This window comes from Eurosta solidaginis, chromosome 2, assembly GCF_040869045.1.
Source record: "Eurosta solidaginis isolate ZX-2024a chromosome 2, ASM4086904v1, whole genome shotgun sequence".
In the NCBI taxonomy this organism is placed as follows: Eukaryota; Metazoa; Arthropoda; class Insecta; order Diptera; family Tephritidae; genus Eurosta; species Eurosta solidaginis.
Window position 1 is genome coordinate 73,787,851 of NC_090320.1, and position 24,166 is coordinate 73,812,016.

Below are 24,166 nucleotides of genomic sequence, written 5' to 3' on the forward strand. Positions count from 1 at the left end.
CAATGCATTCACCGGGCAATTCCTGGCATAAAGATCCGACGCCTGTTTATGGAGTTCACTGAGGACCTGCTTGTGTTTTTTGGCTTCATACGGCTGAGTTCTCAGGTGCCGTATTTCCTCACTCCTCCTTAAGCCCCTGGGCGGTGTTGGCTCATCAATCAGATGTCTGTTGGGATGCCCAGGTTTCGGGTATTCAACAGGAGCTGTTTGTTTAGCATCTCATTTCTGAGTAGTTTTTAGGCTTGGCGACCATATAGGGGACGCGTGGCATGCAATCGGCTGGCCAATTGCTTTGTAAGTGGTCAGTCGAGACTAGCATCACCACATGAACACAAATCTGGTCTTTCACACTAGAATTTTGGAAGATCCCCGCCATGTAGCATTGAGGGCCCGACATGAAGACACACCCTAAACAATGTCTTTGAGTGCACCCTTACTTATATCAATTTATTTTTCACTTATTAGATAATGATATTCAGCGCACACGATCTCAAAGAAAATGCTTCAAAACTGTTTTGACGCGTATACTAGCCGTATTGGGCTTACTGCTGGTGGTGATAATGATGGCTTTAATCTATTACGCAATAGCATTAGATAGAATAGGTAAGTTGAATAAGACCAATGAATTTTATATTCATTTAACTATAAACTTTGCCTAGAAAAACTTCATAAACTAAAAATTTTGAGTTCGCAACACGAGAAAGAGCAAAACGGGAAACTTTACTCGCATTCGAATCATATCTCCTCAAATATAGAGCTTGCGACAGCCACTGGATGGTTTTGAAAACGATCAAGAAGTGAGGCCTGCGGATAGACAATTAACAACTGCGAAGAACCTGGAAACAGAGTTTACAAGTGAAACAGCACAGAAGTCTAAAACTACAATCGATGATAAGCCCGAACAAATTAGCTTGATAATCGATGGTCAGCATGACGATGCAAAACCAGAAATAAAGCTCAAGAGCACAACTGAAACAGTTTTAGTGAAGGAGTTAACAACGAAAATTGCAGAAGAAATAACTTGGATACTGGACGAAAATGACAACGAAGATGAACTCGTGACCGAAGCAACACCAAAACCAACAAAAGAACCAACAGAGGACAAACCTGATAGAATAAGTTGGATTATATATGGACACGATGATAGCGAAGACAAAGCTGCAGCAACTCAAAAAACTAGTGCTACATCTACGCAAGATATCTTCCAAGAACTGGAACTAGTCACAGAAAGAGTTGATGTGGATGAAGATAAATTACGTAAACTGAAATATGATACAATAGCAGGAGAGGGAGCGCCAGCTGCAAGTGTACTGGCAGATTTCGAGCGCATTGAGCACACAACAATAGATTCAGAGATACAGTCCACTCACACTTTGGTTATGAATCGTACGGTGACACTAAGTAATTTTACAAGTGTTACAATCACATATGGAGGAGATTGCGCTACAACACCTCCACAACCTACAGCTTCAAAATTGGATGAGTTAAATGAACAATCAGTTTTGCAGGGAAAAAGCTCAAAACATCCTCCGGATAGTCCAACGAGTTTAGAAAATATGCTTGAAAGCGCTGAGCGGCAACTCCTACCTAAGACCAACAAAGATGTAAGCGCCACCTTAGATACAAAAAATACGAGCGTACCAAGCGCGTATGATCCACAAATTTGGGAGGAACTATTTCGTAAAAGTTCGCTAGTGCAACAAGGTGAGCTAATTGATACCTTTGATGCAGCAGATGTACAGGCAATGATGAAGAAAGGCGCAAAACTAAATTCGGCGAATATTGACTCTTTTCAGGGTGAGTTAGTTTTTTTTTTTTGTACACAAAACCCGCATTGGGTATGCGAATAGTTCATAATTTCCATTTCAGATATGCAATTTATGTCACTCTGTGAGCAGGTAGCTAAACGCTTACGCAACAGAGGCAGTTATAGAAACTCAACAAATGTAACACCTCCACCGAGTTCTCATTCGTTCGTGGTGTGATAATTTGGTTGATTGTCATGATGGCAGTGACGAATCGGTTTGTCGTTGTATCGATCGTCTCACCAGCAATCGTATATGTGATGGCTATGCGGATTGTCCAATGGGCGAAGATGAATTAGGCTGTTTCCGCTGTACGGATGTATCTTATTCCTGTTATGATGGTCCTGAGGAGTACGCTCAGTTCCATCGATCCACAGTATCGATGTGTTATAGTGCGATTGAGAAATGTGATGGTATTATGAACTGTTTGAATGGACGTGATGTGCTTGAGGGCAATATAATTGTGAAAGATGTAAAGGATCATATGGTAAGTACTGTAGACATAAGAGCTCCCAAAGTACACTTCGCGTACCACACACACGTTTTTGCTTGCACTTTCAGTCACATGCCGTTTCCAGCTCAAGTGGTTTCCTCTGTCACAACTATCGTGGTGATTGGTATCCTGTTTGCAATAATGCTGAAAAATGGGCGTATGAAGCTTGTGCTAATGAAATGATCAAAGTACAAAGCCAATAGTTTCGTTTCTTGAGATTACATTAACGGGTCCTTTCATTGAACCCACCATCGTGGGTCAACCTCATTTTCCGGAGCGTACCGGATCTGTATCCGGCAAAGGACCATCACATCGATAACACTCCCAAAAGCCTCCGGGGAGTAACCTTATCGCTACAAAAACAATAACAACAACAACCAAGGCAGCCACGAGTCACCGGGCGTCTCCGTTTATTGTGCAGAACGTCATTTCCTCTATTTGATCCGCCAACATATCACCCCTGCTGTCCGCCTGAAGATTAGAATGCAAAAGATCGTGATGGGCATTGCAATCGCCTAAGGTAATGCGATTATCGCCAGTGAGTAGTACTCTGATATCAGGGCGGTATCCACTGGGGCAAGGGGTGACAGGATGGTTGTAGATGTTGATGATTTCTAGGTTTACATCGCCTTACCAGACAGATAAGCCGTGGCGTTCTAAGACACTGTCCCTGCGGCTGATGTCGGGATCAAATATATGATATTGCACTGAGTGGTGTATGATCAACGCGAGACCACCTCCATTTCCGCTCTCGCGATCTTTTCTGTGGTGCAAAAGGTGGTAGTGACTAAGAGCCACAAAAGATTTACAAAAGTTACGGGGACGTTTGGTTTTGGGATCTAGCCCAAGACAACCTGTCCGATGCAAACCATCCCTTGCACGTGACACACTAACAAGAGTGTGACCGTCCTAAAAAGATTCTTTTCCGGCAAACGCAGCAAAACCATTTCTCAGGACCAGGGTCAGGTGAAGGACCCGGATTGGGTTCGATACCATCTAGCAGCAGAAGAGTATGGCGCAGTCCCGCTGCAAGGATCTACTGGGAGGATGACAATTTGTGGGACGTGAGTCGCTCCGGTACTGGAACAGGCTGCCTTGTAATGCGTTCTAATGTGGAACAAACGCCTCCAACAACCATCTCACTATGGTTCACCCCTATTGAAACTGCAAGTTTCCTTGGACTCGTTAGAGGATATTGATAACAATTTGTGATCGGTCGCACCTATTGTGTGGGGCGAACTACTGCTACAAAAACAACACCAACTTCTTAAATATTGTTTAGGCCAAATGCCTAACTTTTACCTGATTGACGGCGCCCCTCCCTAACGTTTTAATAATATTTCCAGCCACACACACTCACGCCGCATTTGTGGGGGTTGTTGTGTGTGTGGGTTGTTGTGTGTGTGGCTTTTTTCCCCTCCTTAATACCAGAGGACTTTTTCGCGGCTTAGCGGTTGTCCTCAACGGGATAACCGGCCTCTTTTTCGATCGACCGCCAACCAGCACACATCGCCGAGGATCACCGTCATCACCTTTTACACCCAAAGGTAATATTGTATCCTTGTATATATTTTCCTACACTCTAATTAACACATTATTATAACGAGGAAATCCTCTTTGCGTTTTGTTATTTTATTTTTCTTTCGAGTGCACTATCAACCCGAGATCGACCCGTGTGCGCCTACCCATTGCCGGTTTCAGACGCACCCAGGCCGAACATTGGTCCTTACTCCCCGAAAAAAAAAACTAAAAGCACATACAAATTACAGTCCACATATCAACCTGTACAGCACATTTGCATACTAAACAATTTGTCAAAGGATTACCGCAGCAGCCACACGACACAACAACGAGAAAAGTGGGATTATATTATACAAATACCGGAGCCAAAGCACAAAGAGAAGTAAGTGTTATATTTCTTGCCATTTTTTTTAAGTGTTAAAACAAAAAATAAATGTAAGGCGCGATAACCTCCGAAGAGATCTAAGGCCGAGCTTCTCTTCCAATTTGCGTCGTGCTCCTCTTGATTTTTCCCTACAAATTGGCCGGACGGGACCTACATGTTTTATGCCGACTCCGAACGGCATCTGCAAGGCAGATGAGTTTTCACTGAGAGCTTTTCATGGCAGAAATACAATCGGAGCGCTTGCCAGACACTGCCGAGGGGCGACCCCGCTTAGAAAAATTTTCTTCTAATTGAAAAATCTTATTTCAAAAATTTTGATGTTGCTTTGCCCGGGAGTTGAACCCAGGGCATACGGTGTGATAGGCGGAGCACGCTACCATCATACCACGGTGGCCGCCAAGTCCTGGTGGACTTCCGTTTTTAAGTGTTATTAAAGAAAAATAAAGAAAAAAACCCGTGTAGTGCGCGAAAAATTAAAATCAAACAGAAGTGAAAAAGTGAAGTTATTTAGTGAGCACCATTTTTTCTTTCCAATTTCAAAAAATTAAATCACTTGGTTTATTAATTTTATTTCGATCCTTGTGATTATCTGGTCTATCCCCCCACCAGTGGTAAGGTTTTCCAGACACAACACAAGGAAGAGGGTAACCTAACCTCATTTTCCGCACCATACTAAATAGTTTTGTGTTGTTGTTTTTTTTGCACATCACAAACACGAAATTAAGTTCAATTTAATTAATTAATCCGGTGCTCACTTCACTTTTTTTAAACACTTTTTACACTTTTTTTTGCGCTTGTTTTGCAATATCGCACGCATCTTTTTCACTTTTTCAAAAATACACCCATTATCTGTGGAGGTGGCGAGTGGTCCCCCTTTTTTGTTGTTGCCGCTGAGACAAAAAGTCTGTAAATTAAACCTTTTTGCTGTTGTCGCTGCGGTGACAAAAAGTCCATAAAATAAACCCTTTTCGTTGTCGCTACCAAGTTAAAAAGTCTGCCATAAACAAAATAAATAATAAACTCGAAGTTCAATAGTTTTTATTTAGGGCTGGGCAGGCATTTTAACTCAGAAGAGTTCTATTTTTCTAATCGGAAATTTTCTCGTTAATAAACGTAAATAAAACAATGGAAACCTACATCCGTTTAGCAGAACTCACCCCATTCATCGACAAAGATGATATTATTAGAACAGGGGGCGTCTAGGGGCTTCAAAAGACATGTCATACAACGAGCGGCATCCGATCATCTTGCCTTACAATTGTAGGCTGTCTCCCCTTACAGTTGTGATGGCTCATCATGACTCCCTTCATGGCGAGAACCAGCTCATGCTCCGTCTTATTCGTACCCAATATTGGATTCCGAACATCAAGACAATGATCAGAGCCGTCATCCACAATTGCAAAACCTGCATTATTCACCGAAAGCAGGCTCAGTCCCAACTTATGGGGACCCTTCCCTGCGAACGGACTACTTTTACCCGCGCGTTCACCAATACCGGGGTAGACTTTGCGGGGCCTTTCGACATCAAAAGCTACCGCGGTAGGGGATGTCGACTGTCGAAAGGCTATGTATGCCTTTTCGTCTGTTTCTCCACGAAGGCCATCCATTTAGAAGCCACTAGTGACCTTAGTACCCCATGCTTCCTCGCGGCCTTTTCGCGTTTTATCGCGAGAAGAGGATGTCCGAAGAACATCTACTCCGACAATGGTACGAACTTTGTCGGAGCTTCCAGATCTCTACGATCGGAATTCAAAGCCTTCCTGGCAGAAAGCCGAGACAAAACAGTCTCCAAGTATAGCCATCAAGCGTTAACTTGGCATTTTATTCCAGCCGGCACTCCACATATGGGCGGCTTGTGGGAGGCGGGAGTGAAGAGTTTCAAAAGCCACTTCAAAAAGATCGCGTCTCCCCATAAGTACACCATAGAGGAGTTCCAAACCCTTTTGTGCCGGATTGAGGCGTGCCTCAACTCGCGCCCACTTAGTCCAGGGTCGAATGACCCAACGGATCTGGAACCACTAACCCCCTGACATTTCCTAACGGGCAGCCACCTACTGGCTCCGCCAGAACCAGATGCCAGTGAGAGCTCTGCCTCGATGATCAATCGATGGCAGAAACTCAAAGCCCTCCACCACACTTTCTGCAAACGATGGAAGGTGGAATATTTATCCGAACTTCAAAAGCGTGTGAAGTGGAAACACCCCAAACAAAATATACAAGTGGGAGATCTCGTTGTCCTCAAAGAGGACAACTTATCTCCCAACAATGAAGGTTAGGTAGAGTCGTCAACGTACACCCCGGCGAAGATAACCGAGTACGTGTGGTCGACCTCCTTACCGAGAAGGGTCAAGTCCGACGACCTTTGGTCAAACTGATCCCTCTTCCCACGGAGGAGATAGATTGCGCGAGGACCAAGAGCTCCTCCTAACAATCCCTCCGTTCCTCCCTACTTTCGAAATATCCCAAACCATCCCACTCACTCGTTATTCCATAACGAGTATACCAGAGAAGCCTTTACGCAGACCCTCGGTCTGCAACAGAAAACAAAGGCACTCGGCCCATAATCTTTAAATTTTTAAAATTTCAAAACCCAGCGCTCGTTCACCGAAATAAGGCCAATCAACCACCCTAATGCAGATCCCCATCTGCCACCAAACAATTATTTTTATTTTCAAAATCACACCCCAATTCACTCGCTCACCCCGAGCGAGGACACCAGAAGCCTACCGCAGAAGGGAAACCCATCTGTCACAAAAAACCGAAGTAAAAATGGACACAGAGATTGGGGAAGCAGTTAACAGCTTTCTGAAAGTGGAACCAATCGAGGAGGCGTTCGTCAGCGTTATTGTTTACAAACCGAATGAGGAAGAGGATAAGGCTGGGTCGTTTACAGAAACTATTTTACGTAAGTTTGAAGATGTAACCCAAGACAATAAGGAAGGCGTGGTGAGACAATATTTACAGCGCGCGGCAACTACCACAAATATATCGCATTTGCGCGTGTTAATCGATACATTAGGAAAGGTTGCAGAATCCCATGCCATCACATCAAGAATGCCTTGTGACAAGATTCTGTTATGTGATAAATTAGTTTATGAAAATGCGAATTTTTGGGTGGAAAGTTTTAAATTAATTAAACGAGTGCTATCGCTTGTTGACTACAAAGGAGTAAGGGAAATAATGAAGATGTGCCGCGACAAAGCTCAAACATTTCCGGTAAACATAAACGTTAGTTACCTCCCACAATTGCAAGCACTGAAGGATACATTGAACTACATATTTGACCGAAATAATTGTCTTTTACCCGGATACTTTATTGCCAATGAAATAATGAAACCACCCCCGTATCATTGGACTATTAATAAAATGATAACAGATTTCATGGAGGAATTCCGTACGAACCGCACAAATGGTTTCCATAATTGGCCACTCGCATATGCTGCCCATTGTTGAGTGTTTTCGGCTATGCAGATCACATGATGAATTCTTGGAAATTAGATCCAAATACATTACGTTTTGTTTTTAAAGGCAATCTTCCATATGATGCAGATTTGTTAGAAGAACAAACAATACTCCTACGTTATGTGCTCGATCAACCATATTCCAAAGAAATGGTGTCTGTTATGATGAGTTTACAGAAGCAACAAAAGCAACGTTGTAACGCACTAGAAGAGCAGTCAGTATATTTAATAATTTCCGCTATGGAAATGACAGAGAGCAATGATTCTATTATGGGTAGTAGTTTTAATGTTTACAAAGAACAAACTTCTATGAACGAATGGGTATGGCTGCATTTATCATCACAGCTAATTTACTTTGTGCTTTTTCAGTTTGTAAGCTTTTCGCATATTGTTACAGCTTTGTATGAAAAGCTCTCTAAGAACGAATTGCGTAAAGGACGCGATCAGTTAATGTGGATACTCTTACAGTTTATTTCGGGCAGCATACAAAAAAAATCCAATTGCAAATTTTCTTCCAACTTTCAAATTGTTCGATTTACTCTATCCCGAGCAGGAACCATGGTTACCTGACTGTACCAAGTCATCATTATTGCGACAGATGGCACCTATATGCATTTGGATACACCTAATGAAGAAAGCTAGATTGGAAAATATGAATATAAATAGACCTTTGCCTAAAGCATTGAAAAATCATCACGACATTCTTCAACATCTTGTGATGCCTAATACTATGATGTCTATGAGTTTGGGCAACGACTTTCGCATAATACTTATATGTAATGCATATTCTACAAATCAGGAATACTTTTCACGCCCAATGAATATTCTTACTGAAGCGTTAAATGGCAATGCCAAAACTGCAGCTGGAGGACAAGTTCCTTCAGCACCTTTTTCTATGGTGGTATTGGATAGCTTAACAGTTCATAGTAAAATGTCGCTCATACATAGCTTTTTTACCCAAATGATAAAGCCAGCGCAAGCGAAAAGCTCTATACCAGCGCCAGCATTAGTCGAAACCCACGCACGACTTCTGGTTTACACAGAAATCGAACCCTTGGGCATTAAAGGATTTTTTGCAACAATTGCTGCCTGCTGTATTTAACAACAACCTTGGGGTATACTCCACACATTGTTGGAAATGTTTCTATATCGTTTATATCATATTCCAACACAATATCGTCTACAGCTACTTTCGCATTGTACTGTGGTTTCGCCACAAACAAATAAAATGCAATTAAACCTATGCTTTGAATCTACAGCTTTAAGGCTTATTACCGGACTGGGATCAGTTGAAATGCAGCCGAAATTGTCACGTTACTTCAGCGAAAAACCACCTGGCTCTGTGGCGTCGACTGAAAGTGAAGAATTGAATCGCGTTCTAATCTTAACGCTCGCAAGATCAATGCACATGACTGGGCTAGGTGACGAGCTACAACCCTGGTGCAAAGCGTTATTGAGCATTATAATGCAAAATACACCACACTCTTGGGCTTCACATTCACTAGCTTGCTTTCCACCAGCACTAAATGAATTTTTTGTGCAAAATAACCATTCGTTGGAAAATAAGCAATTGCTCAAAAAATCAGTTGAAGGGGAATATCGTAACTGGACATCAATGTCAAATGACAATGATATTATGAACCATTTTTATACGGCCTAGTACTAATCCACTTTTCCTCTGTCTACTTTTTAAAATGATTTGGGAACCGAGAATGTTAGTCCTGTTGCATATAAAATTTTAGAGGGTATTAGCGCACGCGCACTTTCAGCACATTTACGCAAGTTATGTGATTATTTAGTTGGCGAAGTAGCGAATAGTAATGGGAAAAATTTTATACATAAATGTGTCGACACCATTAATAATATGATTTGGAAATATAATATTGTTACTATCGATCGTGTTGTACTTTGCCTGGCACTACGTACACAAGAGGGTAATGAGGCGCAAGTTTGTTTCCTTATTATACAACTGCGCTTATTAAAAACATCAGAATTACGCAATCGTATACAAGAGTTTTGTAAAGAGAATCATCCCGATCATTGGAAGCAGAATAATTGGCACGAAAAGCACTTGTCATTTCATCAAAAATATCCGGAAAAAATTTGCACCAGATGAATCTGCTTCACATCCGCCATTACCTGTTTATTTCTCTAATGTATGCTTGAGATTTTTACCAGTATTTGATATTGTTGTGCACCGTTTCATTGAACTACCTATACAACATGTGCATGAAATTTGTGAAGTTATATTAGACCATTTGAGTATTTTGTACAAATTTCACGATTGCCCGATAACTTATTTATACAATACTTTGCATTTCTATGAACGCATTTTACGCGAACGTCCATCACTTAATTGGTGTGTTGGTGAACCATATAAAATGTTTTTGCAAAATCAAGAATTACTTTGGCATCCTGAGCTAAACTACTACATTAACTTAGTGCGCAGGCTATCGGATACAATAACTGGTAAAAATCTGGTTTTCAACACTGATTGGCGCTTCAATGAGTTTCCCAATGCACCTGCACATGCACTTTATGTGACCTGCTTGGAGTTGTTAAGCTTACCAATTGCGCCCTCAATTGTGGCAAACAATGTAGTCGATGTTATTGTAAAGGGTTATTCGGTAATACCACAAAAAGAGATTCACAACTATATTAATGCAGTTGGCGTCATATTAGCTGCATTGCCCGAAACACATTGGAGTGTTATTTATGATCGTTTACAAGAAGCGCTAAATGCGCCCAAAATGATTAAATGGACTTACCGTTTTTCGGCTTTCGAATTATTCAATTTTAAGACTGTATGCGAATCAATGATTGACAAAAACTTATGCGCTAATATTGGCTGTAGGGCATTCTATTTTCCATAATATGGGTGGCTTTAAGTTAGCGTCAATGACAAAATATATCGCTGAGAAGCTGAAATCTTGCGTACGCACTGAACCACAATTGGTTTTCTTATGCCATGTTTTTGGCCCATTTTTACAGCGTATCGACTTGCAGAAACCAAACACGGTAGCTTAGGCATCTTCAAATTTGTGATCTGTGATTAAATAAACGAAGAAATCTCTTGTCAAAAGGTTTTACCTTGAAAGATATCGAAAATATAACACTGGTGTGATCGGAAGGCGAGATAAATTTACACCACAGCAGGAACACGTCTACTCAATTGAAAAATTAGCAAACGATTGTACTACGGCCACGCGGCGTAGTAAAAAGAATGAAACAACGGAAAAATTCTTTCGATTAGTCCCATTTGTTTCAATTCTGAAAAATTTACATTCTATACACGGGCGTGTATGAATGTGCGCAATTTTTTTTTGTCTTTGCTGCCGGTAAATATCTACCAGTACGCGGACCTTTTAAGAGGAAAATGTTGGTAGACAAAAAAAAAAAAAAATGAAAATAGTATTAGTTGGTAGATTTTTTACCAAGAAAACAACAGCTATAGTTCTTATGTGTCCCAAACACTTAATAATTTATTGTAAAACAAATAACGCGCATTTCAAGGAAATGACACTTTAAAACTCGTAAACAAGACAAAATTACATGTACATTTGTATATACCTATGTACATTGCTTATGCCTATACGACACTCACTTTTTTCCTGTACCGTGAGTGTGAAATACCGACAAACATGCACCAACACGTCTAATCACAACAACAATATTCCAAAGTACCAAAAGTACTGCCACAAAATAACCGATCTCGGCAGGTCATCGTTTCCGTAGAACCTTTTATTTTCGTTCAAATTATTCAAAGAATTTCTCTACTCAAAATTTATTTCCTGTTTAAGTTCTTCAGAAATTTTTCAAAATTGACTGATTTGGTCAGTATCGCCTCCTAATGTTAGTTGGGTGGGCTCGGCAATTCAATACTTTAGAATTATCGCAGCATACGTTTACAGTGCGAAGATACTGAAATATTGGTAGATTTTGGGCCTCGGTGGTAGTAGTAGTAAAAAATGAAAATGGGCCATAAAAGTTAGTAAACCTACCAATGCGGTAAAGTCCGTGCACTGACTGTCCATATACTTATACCAACGTCTCTACATATACATACCGAGTTTAAATGTACACTATATTAGGGATGCATAAAAGGAGGCAAACGGGTACCCAAAAACCCGTTTCTGGCAAATCGATATCGGAGCCAACTACTCTTCTGGAACCGTGCTAAAGGCCATCAATAAAACAGGACTACAAGCGTACTTGGGGAAAAGTTGAAGAAATAAGTGAAGGCCAATACAAAAAAAATGATTCATTCTACAAATTTTTCTCTTCGTCCAAAACGAAGATTTTTTATTTTTTCTTTACACAGCATACAATTTGCTGTCCAAACATTTTTTTTGTGGCGGGCAGGGAAGTTGTTGGTTTTTAGCACCAACAACACAAATAACAGCGACTCAAAAGAACGCACGCTATACACTTTCTACCCGATTCGGTACCAGAATGTGCGAACCGGAAATCGTAAATGCTCATGTTCTGCAGCACTAGTGTGCCCGTGCCTAACTAAAACGCTAGCGGGTGACACAAAATAAACGAAATAAGGCACTAAAGACCCAGGCGCATAACGTGCGTTGAAAGAGCCCATGCACACGATGTGCGCCAAATATGAATATTTTTATACTGCTACAGATGTTTGCCCCCTACGCACGCGCTACTAAAATTTCCCAAATCTCAACAATACAATTAGGGACCACTCGCCCCTGCACTTTGACAATGACCCGACCCATTGAAACCTATTTCACTCCTTTCAGGAAAATGGGTCGTTTTTCCGCTTTAAAACATAATGCTGCCACGAACGCAGCGCGTTATTCGTCGGAATGCCGAGTGTGTCTTGAGCGACACCCTATCCGCTTGTGCCCAGCCTTTCGGGCGAAAAGGCCAGAAGAGCGCCTCTACGTAACCATTCGCGAAAGCTACTGCGGAAATTGTCTGGCGCCTGATCACCGCTCTAACGCGTGCCCAAGCCAAGGGCGATGCAAACGGTGCGGCGAGAAGCACCACACGATGATGCACATCGCCTCGATCGACGAAGAGGAGCAGCTATTACGAGAAGCCCGCTCCAAGCCATGGAGCGTCCAAGTGGAAGAGGAGCTAGATTCACCCCGAGAGCGGATAGACGACTCAATCTCGTTATATGCGTCGGACGCTGGAACGGAGACTGGACCTCTTCGTCCACACCGAAACCGAGATGCCAGCCAAACCGGAGCGGAGACGCGGTCTCTTCGCCCGACCATACCACCTACAGCCAAATCATTTCGACCACTTCTGCCGCATGAGAGAAAGCGGCTCCAACAAGGGACAGCGACAGCACAGCGCCATACATATAACGGCCGAGCGGAGACCCGGTCTCTTCGCCGGCAAACCAGGAACCCCCAACGGAGACGACATTCGCGCGACCGCAGAGCGGAGACAAGGCCTCTTCGCCTGCACCAACGACATCAACCACAAGGTCGCAGCCACGGAGGCAACACGCTGCAGCTCACCACCGTGTCCGCCTTCCGGTCAGGGCTTGTAGCCCAGCATTCAGCTGCCACCGCCACCATGATACCAACGGTAGCGATCACACCCACCGCGGTCGTGAAGATAGAAGCTGGGGGGCTGCTACACCTCGTCCGTGCCTTGATTGACGGATGCTCCCCCACCACCGTGATCGCAGATGAGCTCGCCCGGGAGCTCCAACTCCCTACCAGCACCATTGGCGGGCAAGCAGGATGCCTACTACGCATACAAGGAAGACACGGCCAAAATAAACGAATTGCAACCCATGCGGCGGTCGTGTCCAATTTTCGGCGAATGGCCCCACGACCATCGTCGACAGCGCCATCGCATCCCCGTATGCACATCTCCGTCTGGCGGATCCACACTTTTATTCATCCGCCCCGATCCGCCTCGTACTAGGGACAGACGTATATGCGGAAATAATGCTTTATATAAAATGATTCTGCCCACCACATTTGGCACTTTGCTAGCTCAGAGTACCATCTTCGGTTGGGTACTCTCGGGCACAACTAAGGCCTAACATCAAAATGTTCGGTAACGACAGAAATACATGAATTTTTACACTTTTTATCCTTTTTTATTTTTGGAATTTCTGTTGTACATAGTCGCAAGAGGTGTGCATTGTGAATTCGTACAAGTGAAAAATCTTTCTATCCCTCCATTGCCATACCTACGTGTCAAATCATAGATGATAGGGAGAACGGCTGTCACGAAGGGCCAGAGAATGGAAGACAGGTTTCTTTTTCTTGTGTTCGCCGCTATTAAATTGAAGTGCCATGAATTGCACATTTGTTTCAAATCAGCTTTTCTTTAAATTTGTATACAGAAAATCAGACTACATATTAATACTCATTTCCAAAATCAAGTTTATGGATTAAATTTGAGTAACCAGCTATGCAGGCATTTTAAATTATGTAAATAAAGCAATATACCAGTCGTCTACAAAAATGTTTGAAAACCGCTGTTCGCGAATGATTTAAGTAATCGAACAGCGATTGAACAGGTGATCGAAGCTGTTCACTATTGTGAACGTTTTATCAAAAATTCGCCACTTGTATGAATTCACAATGGAGGTGTGCGTTTAAAATCTTGTATCATTACAATAAGCTATTTTTTATTAAATTTTCTTCATTCAAAATTCACAAGCATAGAATTTCCAATGAATTTGTAATAAACGGCAAGAAATATGAACACGTATATCTTCTTACTTCTTTTCGTTATCCCTAGCTCTAGGCAAGCCTGGCTTAGGCCTGAATCATAACGGGAAAAGTGCCGAATGACAGAGGCATCAGCAACCAAGCTCACCCATTGCGCAAACCATCTTGCGTGCCACCAAGCCGGCGGACTGACCGGCGTTTATGTTAAGTTAGATATAATTAGTTATAAGTTTTTACTTTTTTTCTTCTCTTCTTCACGGTCGGTGATCCTTGGCGGACTGTGATGTTGCGTACCGCAAGGGGGCGGCATGTTTAGGCAAAATGCCTAACTTTTACCTGATTGACGGCGCCCCTCCCTAACGTTTTAATAATATTTCCAGCCACCCACACTCACGCCGCTTTTGTGTGCATGCATGCACATGCATGCGTTTCATACACATACACGTGTGTGTGCAGGTTGTCAGCACCCATGCACGTATATGTGGGGGTTGTTGTGTGTGTGGCTTTTTTCCTCTCCTTAATACCAGAGGACTTTTTCGCGGCTTGCCGGTTGTCCTCAACGGGATAGCCGGCCTCTTTTTCGATCGATCGCCAACCAGCACACATCGCCGAGGATCACCGTCATCACCTTTTACACCCAAAGGTAATATTGTATCCTTGTATATATTTTCCTACACTCTAATTAAAACATTATTATAACGAGGAAATCCTCTTTGCGTTTTGTTCTTTTATTTTTCTGTCGAGGGCACTATCAACCCGAGATCGACCCGTGTGCGCCTACCCATTGCCGGTTTCAGACGCACCCAGGCCGAACAAATATCATTGTGGATTCATTCAAAATAAGTCACTGCACATGTTTTCATTATGTTAAATATAATCAGCTAATTTTATATTACAGAGATGACAAGGATAAAAAAGATGAAAGCGATTCCGACGGTGGGGATGCAGGAAAGAAGAAATTGCAAAGCAAATTGGACGGCGCCATTGAAAAACCGCATGTAAAATGGTCAGATGTAGCTGACAGAAAACAAAATTTTTGGTACAAATGCAAGGTGTTGGCAATGATACGGATGCATTCCTGTATTGGATGCTACCAATATATCATGGGTATTGGATTCATCTATACGACGACGTTTCGAAAAGCGTATCTACATTCCATTGCCAGACGCCCATGCACGACTGGTAATGTTTAAAATAAATCTGGGAAATACTACAAATATGCTGACTGAGCCTGATCCTAAAGAGTTGGCAACGAAATCAGATGGGTGCGTATATAAATGTTAATTAATGATTAGAGTGAATGTAGTTAAACATTTTACATTCAACATTATAGTTACTCCGGCGCTGATATATCGATTGTTGTACGTGATGCGCAAATGGTCCGGTTGCAAGGATCTGCTGGGTGATGAGACGCAACAAATTAAATGGGGTTACACTGAAATTACAGCGCTTGGCCGAGAAAAAACACTAGTCGCTCCGCCCTAGTGCTGCCGCCAAACAGAAAAAAGGCAGAGAAGCATTCATCACACTGTGGGTATGATGCAAAGTCAGAAACTGCTGTTGTAACTGTGCTTCCGCAGGACCGTGCCTTCTCTACTTTATGATGAATGTCAATTCCCACCAATGGCTATTGCGGCGCGCGATTGACCAACAAGACGACGGCGCAGTATAGATAAAGAACGTTTGACTGCCGCAGCGAGAGCTTAAATAATTTTTGTTTGAACATAAAAAAGGATTATGCATTTTTTTACTGGTTTAGTGTAGGCTGTTGCGGCGACGTTTGAAGTATGAAATTTATTAAAATTTTAATTTGATAGTAAGTTTAAACCAAAAAAACGCTTAAGCTTTGCAAGCATTAATTATTATGAATATAATATAATGTAATATAACAATTTTTTGCTATGTACAGTGCTGGCCACTTAGACGAAGCTGCAACAATATAGCTCAAAGCAATTAATATATTTTTTATGTTGTTATTAAAGTACTTATTTCTTTTTTATATCAACCAATTAAGCGAGTTTATGTTATTATTAAAGTACTTACTTCTTTTTTATATGAACTGTATTAATTTAAGTTACAATTTCATGTACATATATAATAAAGTATGTCGTGGTACGATTGCTGTCGGAATTAGATTTGAAACCAATCAATACTCCTGCTAAGGTTTGCAGAATTATTGCTTGAATGATTGGATTTAGAACAATAATAAGTCTGACTCAATTAATAGTCGTACATTTTTAAGTTCCTCAATTACGACAGCAATCGGATTCCACGACACCTTTGAATATTCTTGATCTGAATTTCTACTAAGCTTTAAGTTGTAGATTATTCAAATAATTGGAGTTTTTTCTAAAGCTTAATATTATTTTTTTGCTCGCTTAGAAGAGATTTCAATTGGAAAACAAAAACCAATTAAGCGAGTTTATTTATTATTAAAGTTCTTCTTTTTTATATGAACTGTATTAATATAAGTTCCAATTTCATGTACATATATAATAATATTGAAAATAATAAATATTGAAAATTCAATTTTTTTGGTTCATATTTTATTCATATCACTGCTCCAGGTAAAGTAAATCTGCAGGTAAAATTCACGTTATATGGCGGTTATATAAATGGTTAAACCGCAGTAAAATTGATTGTCAAATGACTCGAAAATGTAGAGTGAAATGACCTCCATTTGACGAGCATTGTGACGTGTGTGAGCAGCACAGTACTATGCTCCCATCCTATAGGTGGGAGCGGAATGCACGATCACATTAATAGGAACGAAACGGAAAATTTGGTCACAAAACCTAATCCGCCCATGCAAATGTGACTATGAATATAACCGCTGGGAAAAGTCACAATGACCGTAAAATGACTAGGCAAATGACGTGGAGCGTTTTTGCAGGGTACCTCCGTCTTGTAGGGAAGTTATGAATTTTCAATATTTATTATTTTCAATATTATTATATATGTACATGAAATTGGAACTTATATTAATACAGTTCATATAAAAAAGAAGAACTTTAATAATAAATAAACTCGCTTAATTGGTTTTTGTTTTCCAATTGAAATCTCTTCTAAGCGAGCATTGTGACGTGTGTGAGCAGCACAGTACTATGCTCCCATCCTATAGGTGGGAGCGGAATGCACGATCACATTAATAGGAACGAAACGGAAAATTTGGTCACAAAACCTAATCCGCCCATGCAAATGTGAATATGAATATAACCGCTGGGAAAAGTCACAATGACCGTAAAATGACTAGGCAAATGACGTGGAGCGTTTTTGCAGGGTAGGGTATAACTTCCCTACAAGACGGAGGTACCCTGCAAAAACGCTCCACGTCATATGACTAGTCATTTTACGGTCATTGTGACTTTTCCCAGCGGTTATATTCATATTCACATTTACATGGGCGGATTAGGTTTTGTGACCAAATTTTCCGTTTCGTTCCTATTAATGTGATCGTGCATTCCGCTCCCACCTATAGGATGGGGCATAGTACTGTGCTGCTCACACACGTCACAATGCTCGTCAAATGGCGGTCATTTCACTCTTCATTTTCGAGTCATTTGACAATCAATTTTACTGCGGTTTAACCATTTATATAACCGCCATATAACGTGAATTTTACCTGCAGATTTACTTTACCTGGAGCAGCGATATGAATAAAATATGAACCAAAAAAATTGAATTTTCAATATTTATTATTTTCAATATTATTATATATGTACATGAAATTGGAACTTATATTAATACAGTTCATATAAAAAAGAAGAACTTTAATAATAAATAAACTCGCTTAATTGGTTTTTGTTTTCCAATTGAAATCTCTTCTAAGCGAGCATTGTGACGTATGTGAGCTGCACAGTACTATGCTCCCATCCTATAGGTGGGAGCGGAATGCACGATCACATTAATAGGAACGAAACGGAAAATTTGGTCACAAAACCTAATCCGCCCATGCAAATGTGAATATGAATATAACCGCTGGGAAAAGTCACAATGACCGTAAAATGACTAGGCAAATGACGTGGAGCGTTTTTGCAGGGTAGGGTATAACTTCCCTACAACCCAGCAAAAATGTGCCCGTAAATTGACTAGGAAAATGACTAACAGCTGTGTCGATGGAACACGTAAATCGCTAAGTAGCATTTGTACAGGGCAGCAGTAACATTTGTGACCAGTCCATTCCGTCGTACCTATTTATGTGATTGTCCATACTGCTCACACATATACGGTTTTAGGTTATCGAAAAGTAAACAAACTATAGTGCTGTACTGTTCTTACATTCACGTTCTGGCCATCATTTTTTGAGTTATATACCTGTAACTTTACGAGTATTTTTACGTTAATATGACCGTCTTTTGACTAGTGTTATGACCGTTTTTTTACTTGGATTATACTGCTATATAAATAAAATATTTCTTTAATTCAAATCTATTAACATTTCTTTTATTAAACATTTTTACAATATATTACATTATTTATAATAGTTGTAAATTATTAACTATAAGTCTTAAGGAATAGTTTTTCAGTCTTGTTGGTGACCCATAAATACAAATTTTATTGTATGCGATTGTATGCGATTGTATGCATACAAAGTTAAGGGAAACTTAAATAAATTAATTAATGATATAGAAAACAAAAGAAAAGAACTAACAGAACTATTTGTTGCAGTAAACCATCAAATCGTGAGTAGGCAATTCACAATTTGGGTAAGTTGACTTGTAATTCGCCAATTTTAATGCTATAACTTTTTTATTTTAGTTCAGAAAGCTGCAATTGGGGTTCGAAAGTTACAATTGAAGTTCAAAAATTTCAATTCAAGTTCAGAAAATTAAATTCAAGCTCAGAATTTCAATTTGTAGTTCAGAAAATTAAAATTGAAGTTCAGAATTTCTGTTTGTAGTTCAGAAAATTATAATTGAACTTAAATTGTTATTTTCTGAACTTCAGTTGTAATTTGCTGAACTGCAGTTGAAAATCCTGAGCTTCAATTATAATTTACTGAACTTCTATTGAAAATTGTGAACTTCAATTGTAATTATTTGAACTTCAATTGAAATTTCCGAGCTATCAGAACTTCAATTGCAACTTTCAAATTTTTTTTACATAAAATGAACAATTTAACATTTTTTTGACAGTTAAATTGGTGAATTGCCTACCAGTGGTTTGAAACCACTTACATTCGTATTGGCGCTTCTCTATATCATTAATATAACAATGAAAATGTTACACGAATACCACTCTTATGATTTGCTCAAGTGAATCTGATTCTCAGGCTCCAAATAGTATTTTTTTTAATATACTTGTGCATTATTTTTTTTACAATGTAGCTATTGGTTACTGTTAATTATACTTACCAACAAAAGCTTTTAACTCATAGTCAACGCCACAAGATTTACCCGTATCGCCAGGCGCGGGTTGTAGTGACACAGAAACTGGACAATAAAGAGGAACTTCAAACGTTCAGTTTGTTGTGGCAGATATATTTGCTCATGCGCTAAATACAAGTCTTTACGAAATGTCAGACCAAGCACGTCCAAATCCTCACGTCCATATCTGAAAGCGACAAGTACTTGTCCAAACACCTTGCGATCTTTTTTCGGGATCGATTAAAACTACCCCGTCGATAGGATCAACATGTGAAATGTGGTCGACGAAATCACGATGGGACTTTTTGGTGGTTTTAAACTTAATTCCTTTTTTGGAATTCTTAGAAATATTGCAATCACCACCTTGATTGACCCACGGGTACCTCCGTAACAGGGGGTGGAATCCGTAGTATTTTTGCGCAAAACACCTTTCTGCGTTGGCGGCCTTCGGCCGCGTTTATAAAAAATAACCCTGGGCTACGCCATGCCACGACCGGTTTTTTTGTGGGCACGAACACAACAACAACCACATGAAAATCACCAACTTCAACTGCAAATATCTCCGGACAGAGATAAAATTTTTACTTTCCGCCTTCGGATTATTGTTCTCGATTAATTAATACGCGTCTTCTGACACCCCTCTCGTTATTTTTGGTAGCGTATTAGAAGTCGACCCCTCAACTGGACTATTACCATAGGGAAAAATATTCGCAACGACCACCTTCATCAAAGCAGCGATAGTCACATTTTTCGCAATGTTCATTTATATACAAAAACCATTACCCTACCTGATGCTGAGCGACTATTTTTTCTTGGCTTTCCAATAAACATGCATTAAAAGACAACATAAATTGAAACATTTTCTCCACAACATCTTTTCCACAATCACAAAAGAAATTGCATGCACGAATTGAATTATTCACTGTACGCAGATGTTACCAAAAATGCAATAACCTACATCCATTAAAACTCACTTGATTTTGGTTCCTTTGTGGAAAATATAAATGCAAATACCGTAGCGCACACAACACTTAATTTAAATTTAGTTTTTATTATATCCGAAATTATTTGTAAATAAATTTTTTTTACTCTGCTGTTGCGTTTCAAGCTGAAAATAACAAATGGCGGATTTGCAGAAAATTTTTGTGACGTATTTGAGGGTACATAGCATGTAAGAAAAGGCAAGCATATATGTATCGGGCATTTCAATTAGGCCATCTTATTCTGCCATACTAACAATTGTGGAACAATGTGGGATATTTTGTTGTTGGTCGCCATCTTTGGTCACTAGATTTTTGCTGGGAAGACGGAGGTACCATGCAAAAACGCTCCACGTCATATGACTAGTCATTTTACGGTCATTGTGACTTTTCCCAGCGGTTATATTCATATTCACTTTTACATGGGCGGATTAGGTTTTGTGACCAAATTTTCCGTTTCGTTCCTATTAATGTGATCGTGCATTCCGCTCCCACCTATAGGATGGGAGCATAGTACTGTGCTGCTCACACACGTCACAATGCTCGTCAAATGGCGGTCATTTCACTCTTCATTTTCGAGTCATTTGACAATCAATTTTACTGCGGTTTAACCATTTATATAACCGCCATATAACGTGAATTTTACCTGCAGATTTACTTTACCTGGAGCAGCGATATGAATAAAATATGAACCAAAAAAATTGAATTTTCAATATTTATCATTTTCAATATTATTATATATGTACATGAAATTGGAACTTATATTAATACAGTTCATATAAAAAAGAAGAACTTTAATAATAAATAAACTCGCTTAATTGGTTTTTGTTTTCCAATTGAAATCTCTTCTAAGCGAGCAAAAAAATAATATTAAGCTTTAGAAAAGACTCCAATTATTTGAATAATCTACAACTTAAAGCTTAGTAGAAATTCAGATCAAAAATATTCAAAGGTGTCGTGGAATCAGATTGCTGTCGTAATTGAGGAACTTAAAAATGTACGACTATTAATTGAGTCAGACTTATTATTGTTCTAAATCCAATCATTCAAGCAATAATTCTGCAAACCTTAGCAGGAGTATTGATTGGTTTCAAATCTAATTCCGACAGCAATCGTACCACGACATACTTTATTATATATGTACATGAAATTGTAACTTAAATTAATACAGTTCATATAAAAAAGAAGCAAGTACTTTAATAATAACATAAACTCGCTTAATTGGTTGATATAAAAAAGAAATAAGTACTTTAATAACAACATAAAAAATATATTAATTGCTTTGAGCTATATTGTTGCAGCGTCGTCTAAGTGGCCAGCACTGTACATAGCAAAAAATTGTTATATTACATTATATTATATTCATAATAATTAAATGCTTGCAAAGCTTAAGCGTTTTTTTGGTTTAAACTTACTATCAAATTAAAATTTTAATAAATTTCACACTTCAAACGTCGCCGCAACAGCCTACACTAAACCAGTAAAAAATGCATAATCCTTTTTTATGTTCAAACAAAAATTGTTTAAGCTCTCGCTGCGGCAGTCAAACGTTCTTTATCTATACTGCGCCGTCGTCTTGTTGGTCAATCGCGCGCCGCAATAGCCATTGGTGGGAATTGACATTCATCATAAAGTAGAGAAGGCACGGTCCTGCGGAAGCACAGTTACAACAGCAGTTTCTGACTTTGCATCATACGCACAGTGTGATGAATGCTTCTCTGCCTTTTTTCTGTTTGGCGCCAGCACTAGGGCGGAGCGACTAGTGTTTTTTCTCGGCCAAGCGCTGTAATTTCAGTGTAACCCCATTTAATTTGTTGCGTCTCATCACCCAGCAGATCCTTGCAACCGGACCATATGCGCATCACGTACAACAATCGATATATCAGCGCCGGAGTAACTATAATGTTGAATGTAAAATTTTTAACCACATTCACTCTAATCATTAATTAACATTTATATACGCACCCATCTGATTTCGTTGCCAACTCTTTAGGATCAGGCTCAGTCAGCATATTTGTAGTATTTCCCAGATTTATTTTAAACATTACCAGTCGTGCATGGGCGTCTGGCAATGGAATGTAGATGCGCTTTTCGAAACGTCGTCGTATAGATGAATCCAATACCCATGATATATTGGTAGCATCCAATACAGGAATGCATCCGTATCATTGCCAACACCTTGCATTTGTACCAAAAATTTTGTTTTCTGTCAGCTACATCTGACCATTTTACATGCGGTTTTTCAATAGCGCCGTCCAATTTGCTTTGCAATTTCTTCTTTCCTGGATCCCCACCGTCGGAATCACTTTCATCTTTTTTATCCTTGTCATCTCTGTAATATAAAATTAGCTGATTATATTTAACCTAATGAAAACATGTGCAGTGACTTATTTTGAATGAATCCACAATGATATTCAAGAAGTTGGTGTTGTTTTTGTAGCAGTAGTTCGCCCCACACAATAGGTGCGACCGATCACAAATTGTTATCAATATCCTCTAACGAGTGTCCAAGGAAAGTTGCAGTTTCAATAGGGGTGGACCATAGTGAGATGGTTGTTGGAGGCGTTTGTTCCACATTAGAACGCATTACAAGGCAGCCTGTTCAAGTACCGGAGCCACTCACGTCCCACAAATTGTCATCCTCCCAGTATACCCTTGCAGCGGGACTGCGCCATACTCTCCTGCTGCTTGATGGTATCGAACCCAATCCGGGTCCTTCACCTGACCCTGGTCCTGAGAAATGGTTTTGCTGCGTTTGCCGGAAAAGAATCTTTTTAGGACGGTCACACTCTTGTCAGTGTGTCACGTGCAAGGGATGGTTGCATCGGACAGGTTGTCTTGGGCTAGATCCCAAAACCAGACGTCCTCGTAACTTTTGTAAATCTTTTGTGGCTCTTAGTCCCTACCACCTTTTGCACCACAGAAAAGATCGCGAGAGCGGAAATGGAGGCGGTCTCGCGTTGATCATACACCACTCGGTGCAATATCATATATTTGATCCCGACATCAGCCGCAGGGACAGTGTCTTAGAACGCCACGGCTTATCTGTCTGGTAAGGCGATGTAAACCTAGAAATCATCAACATCTACAACCCTCCTGTCACCCCTTGCCCCAGTGGATACCGCGCTGATATCAGAGTACTACTCACTGGCGATAATCGCATTATCTTAGGCGATTGCAATGCCCATCACGATCTTTTGCATTCCAATCTTCAGGCGGACAGCAGGGGTGATATGTTGGCGGATCAAATAGAGGAAATGACGTTCTGCACAATAAACGGATACGCCCGGTGACTCGTAGCTCCCTTGGTTGTTGTTGTTATTGTTTTTGTAGCGATAAGGTTACTCCCCGGAGGCTTTTGGGAGTGTTATCGATGTGATGGTCCTTTGCCGGATACAGATCCGGTACGCTCCGGAAAATGAGCTTGACCCACGATGGTGGGTTCAATGAAAGGACCCGTTAATGTAATCTCAAGAAACGAAACTATTGG

General features: G+C 40.3%; 1 pseudogene; it reads left to right on the forward strand.

Moving 5' to 3' along the window:
• Positions 1 to 6,973: 6,973 nt before the first annotated feature.
• On the forward strand, positions 6,974 to 10,692 carry LOC137242202 (mediator of RNA polymerase II transcription subunit 23-like; annotated as a pseudogene).
• The last annotated feature ends 13,474 nt before the right edge of the window (positions 10,693 to 24,166 follow it).